Genomic DNA, 5343 nt, shown 5'->3' with positions numbered 1-5343 from the left:
AGCGGACTTAGGCATGTTACGACCCGTCTCTTCACTTGACTTCGGTGTTGGATATCAAGAGACGAGATTTTTGAGCGGTGGCACATTACAATTTCATAAGTGGTTTAAATAATTCCAAATCACAGGAACGGTTGTGATGTGCTTCTGGGGACGCTGCACCATCACGTGCAACAGTTTCGTGTTGGTTCGGTGAATTAAGGCGTGGCCACACCTCTCTCAAAGGTCACAAGTGCACTGGCAAACTTTGAACAGCTGTGACCGAAGAAAACACTGCTGCTGTGAAGTGGCTGGAGGATCCTCGGCTGACTGATGGTGATATCGAAAAGTCGCTGAAGATTAGTTCCCCGAGCGTTTCGGCGAATCTTCACGAGAACCTTTGTCTGACAAGCTTCATATCTTGGGTGCCACAGAATTCGACAGAAGCTCAAAACCAGGCAAGGATGGAATGGTGCCAAGGAATGCCATACCGATTCTAAACGGGCAACTCTAAGAGTAAACATCTGACATTGTAAGGAGTGAGAAAATGTGAACCATCCAGTGTGCTTTTGAAACCAAGCACCAGTCATCCGTTTGGATATTTTCATCCGTTTGGATATACCTTATTACAAAACTGTCTAGAACTGTCGGCATGTTAAACCGCCATCGTTATACCTTACTCATCCATGAACAATGACCCCAATGAAACGATGCATTTGGGAGGCATAACAATTGGGCTTTTTCCATCAACCAAAGCAACCAAGTTTGCGCAAACTGGGACAGAGCTAAAGAGGCGGTCAAAGAAAAAAAAAATGGGCATGCTGGCTACTCGCCCCGAAGAGGGACAAGGCCTGATTTCAGAGTTGGTGTTGGCAAAGGCAGAAATGCAGCGAATGTCTTCGGAGCACGAGAGAAATATCAAAGTGAGCTTTGGCCGTGAGCAGGCCCTTCAAAGCGAGTGCAAAGGCAGCTTTGGCTCTCCTGGGGAAGATGCAAGCACAGCAAGCAGAATTTTCTCATGCCAAGTATCAGGAGTCCGATGCATTGAAAGCCCAGTTAGTTTCTCTAAGTGTGGATTTGGCAAAGTAGCTGGAGGTTGTAGATGCCAAAATGGAGGAAGCGGACACCCTGAAGGAGAAGTTTGAAGCATCTCAGCTTGAGCTCGAAAGGTTTTCTGCCGAGTACTGCATCTTGCAGGATCTCCTTCTTCAAGACTGTGGCGAGGACTTTCCGGTAGTTGAGAATAATTCCGAACAACAAGAGTTCAGTGCCTTTCAGTACCTCAAGAAGCTGCTGGACATCGCGAAACGCAAAAGAGAGGCCCTGGAAAACCAGCTTGCTAAAAAAGAGGAGAAGTTCAATCTACTTCAGCAGAACTATCAGTACTTAAAGGACCGGTACCAGTGGCAGTTACAAGCTCTCGGGGCATTTGTTCGGAGCATCATCGAGCACACCAACGAGTCGTCAGAAGCTGCAGTGTCTCTTGAAGCAAGTCAGCTGAAAGACTTGAACTGTCTGCTGGCATGCTTCAGGAACGGGTCACATCTTTGATAGCTAGGAACGAGCTCCTCACTCAAGAAAGTCAGCAGTGGAAATTATCTTGTGAAGATGCAAGTGAAAAAATTAGATGCGTGTCTGATGAAAGTCGCCTCTGGCAGCAGGACACGAAAAGGTGGCGGAGACTTTGAGAAAGAAGCAGAGAGAATGTTGTTAAATGTCACAATTCGTCGCAAACGGAAGCAGACGGTAGCTCCATTACCGAGAAGGCACAAACAGAGTGCGACAGATTGAACGAGAAAGTCAGCAGCCTCCTAAAACGCAACGGAAAGCTAGAAATCGAAGCCGACGTTTTGCGGTCAGAACTTTCCAGCCTGGAGGAGCAAGTCGAGATGCTCGTCAGCGACAACAAACATTTTCAAGAGCTAGCAGAGAACTTAAAACAGGCACGACATTGCCTCGAAGAGGAGCTGAAGACTCAGCGCGAGCAGCACGTCCTGCCACCAAGGAGATGGAGAACGAGCACTGCACTGCGCTGGACGAAGCGGCCAAGTGTGAGGCAGCACTGTCAGCGCTGAAGACAGACTTCTCCCAGCTGTTGGACAAGTTTAACCACGTTGTATACAGTCACAGGAACCTGCAGGAAGAGTTTCACGCGGCAGCCCAGGAGAAACGCAGTTTAGAGGACAGGTGCGCACAATTCACAGAAGAGTGGGCAACAGCCAGACGAGCTCTCGCAGTCTTCGAGGAGCAGCAGGGCGCAGTGGGACGAAAGACCATGCAGGCGCTGCAAGAGCTGTGGCAAGCAAACCAGCAGTTGCGAGAGCGCTTTCGTCTCCTCAAGCAAAAGCATCTCAGGGCTGAAGAACGGTTCGTACAGGCGCCAAACCAAAAAGTGGGAGCCTCGATGAACATGCCACTGAGGGCACTGGGAGTACAGCGAGAACTTCGGAGGCACCAGCAAGCCGAGTCGAGATAGAGGAACTCTCCCGCCGGTATGAGTCCCTGGTGGGGCAGTCTCGATCCAAGGAGAGCAAGTGGAACCAGGAGAAAAAAAAAAACAACAACCGCATCTGCACGTGGTGAATGATGTTGATTGGGGCGAAGCTCTGGTGGTGCTTGTCTGCGTAGATGCTGAGCCGCAGCATGCCGAGCCTTTCGTTCGTTTTCATCCATGTCACGCTGCGGTCAAATGCTCAAATGCGTATAAACCACGTTCTATACCACACATTCTCTTTCTGACATGGATGAAAACGAACGAAAGGCTCGGCATGCTGCGGCTCACTGTCTGCGCAGACAAGCACCACCAGAGCTTCGCCCCAATAACATCATTCACCACGTGGGGATGCCGTTGTTTCTCTTTTGCCCTACACGAGCACGGGAGCACGTGCTCACGTGCTCGCGAGCACAAGCACCCGACGCCGGACATCGGACGGACATACGGACATGGCTAGCCCCTAAGGAGCTTCGCCCCTAAAAGCAGCTAAAACACATCGAGCGAGGACTTACAGTCGCAACCGGTACCACGTCAAAGAAGCACATGGAACAGCAGAAACGAATACAGCTGCTGAAAACTATTTCCCTACAGTCTCAAACGAAGCTGCTGAAGACTATGTCCCTACAGTCTCAAACGACGAATCACTTGAAAACATTTTCATGTCTACAAGGCCAACAGGATAAACAAAAAACAATAAGGAGTGGACGCGTCGTGGTGAAGGCGCTACGATACAGAGAATGACAAGTGCCGCACTCGCACTGCGGTATATATCTTCAAAAAAAAAAAAAAAAGAAGAAGGGGCATGTTATGATGTCATGAGGCTCTCTGATCTTAGAAGAAGAGGACATCCAGTGAGCACGCTCGCAAGGGGTGGCACGCGCTGTTGCGTTTAGAACTGACGACCAATCGCCATAGCTGCTGCTTTGATCCCGTATGTTACTTATTAAGCAGTTTGCTTAAACCATCCTCCTGAGCTTAACTAGAAACTTAACTAAACACATAAAAACGGATTAAAAAAAATGTATGTCTGGGTTTATATGTGTGTGGATGGGAGGGGGGGAGGTAGGGAGAGCATGTATGGTGTGTTCTACGTGTCTTGTAAAACTTTGGGAAGACAGATAACTAGAAAAAGTGAACAAGAGGGCCGTCGCTCAAGTAGGGTTTGCCACACTTTTCAGTTCAGAAACAATGACAGCACAACAAAAGTATTTCTTGCGTTATAGGACAGTTTATTTTCTTTAATAAAAAAAAAAGAACAAAAAACGATGATAGCAAATGTGCGTACTGCTTACTAATGCACAAGGTCCGGGTATGGCCACGATTAGATAGGCTAACTGAATGTTAGCCATTCTGTAAGATCAGCTAGCCCTTCTTTACGTTGAATATATTTTATGTTTCACGGTTATCGGGATAGCTAACTATTCCTAAAAAGCCCTCGAAAAGAAAAAAAAAAAAGTTTTTTCAACAATTTGGTAGGGACGCGAGTGTCAAAAAATAAATTTTACGCGAAACAAAAAATGTTTTTAGAGCAATATTGACTGCAAGAGATTTATTTGAAATTCTGCGCGCAAAGTCCATGACGTCACGAAATGGTCGTTCGCCCTTTCCACCTCATTCGAGCCTCTTGCAGTTCGCTGATGACCTCACCATCTATAAAAATATTTCGTCATTAAATGATTGTGCTCTACTGCAGGAAGATATCAACGCCATCTGTCTATGGTGTAAAGATAACGGGCTTGATCTTAACATTGGAAAAACAAATGTAATATCTTAAACGCGTAAGGCTAATCCAACTCACTTTCTGTACTAAGAAAATTCGTCGATTACTCGAGTTACAATTGTGAAAAATCTGGGAGTGATGCTAGACTCCAAACTCAACTTTAACTCGCACGCGACATACGTTGTGAGCTCTTGTTTTCGTCTTCTCGGTGCAATTTCAAGATTTAGTAAGTGTTTTTCAAGTGTTTACCTTTTCTACGTACTTTACCGAAACATAGTTCTTCCAAAACATGACTTCTGCACTGTGATTTGGAACAGCCTTAGTGCTACAGCTTCCAATAATGTGGAAATGGCGTACAGAAAAGATTTGCCAGAACTTATCATTTTAGATCCCCATCACACGATCTATATGATTACAACGAAGTGCTTAGACAATTGCAAATCACTAACCTTGGATCAAGACGATGCTCGCGCGACCTTTTATTCTCGTTTAAATGCATACATTCTAATCACGATATTAGCTCTCTGGTCACATCTATTAACTATCATATACCCGGTAGAAATGTTCGTTCTAGTCGCACTTTCCATGTCAATTACAGCGATTTCACGTCACCCTCGGGCCGACTGCAAAACTACTTCAATCATCTGGAATCAGATGGCATTGACATTTTCAACCCTAACCAACCTCATTTTAGGAAGTGCTTGCTTCATGTATTGAAATAATGTTCATGCTTTGCAACTATTCAATTCCTGTGTTTTTCCTTTAGAGGTGTGTGAGGCGACCATACTTTTCTTGTTTGCGTTTATATGCTATCTGAAATGTTACTAACAAGTGCACCAATGTATAGGCTTTGGCTGTTTTTGGGCACTCAAAATAAACAAACAAACAAACAAACAAACGTGAAAGCGAAGCCGATTCACCTCTTCTCCACGCGCCCGAAATGCTAAAAGAGAAAACATGTGGAAAGGTGGTGACTACCGATTAATCGTGTCTCGCGCCATCAATACTACTGTAAAATTTTATTATCGCGTAAAATCAATTGTTTGACAAGCGTGTTCCAACCACACTGTTTAAAAAAAACTTTTTTTTTATTTGAGGTTTTTTTTTTTAATGACACCGCGTGCATTCCATCGTATTCAATGATCTGGTGAGT

The 5343-nt window shown here is 45.5% G+C and overlaps 1 pseudogene; it reads left to right on the top strand.

Annotated features, from left to right (window-relative positions):
• The first annotated feature begins 1984 nt into the window (after positions 1–1984).
• On the top strand, positions 1985–4912 carry LOC121836985 (annotated as a pseudogene).
• Positions 4913–5343: the final 431 nt, after the last annotated feature.

This window comes from Ixodes scapularis, unplaced genomic scaffold (assembly GCF_016920785.2).
Source record: "Ixodes scapularis isolate PalLabHiFi unplaced genomic scaffold, ASM1692078v2 PGA_scaffold0__279_contigs__length_252992795, whole genome shotgun sequence".
Taxonomy (NCBI): Eukaryota; Metazoa; Arthropoda; class Arachnida; order Ixodida; family Ixodidae; genus Ixodes; species Ixodes scapularis.
Note: the sequence above shows the minus strand (reverse complement) of the source record. Positions and strands in the feature narration are given on the sequence as shown.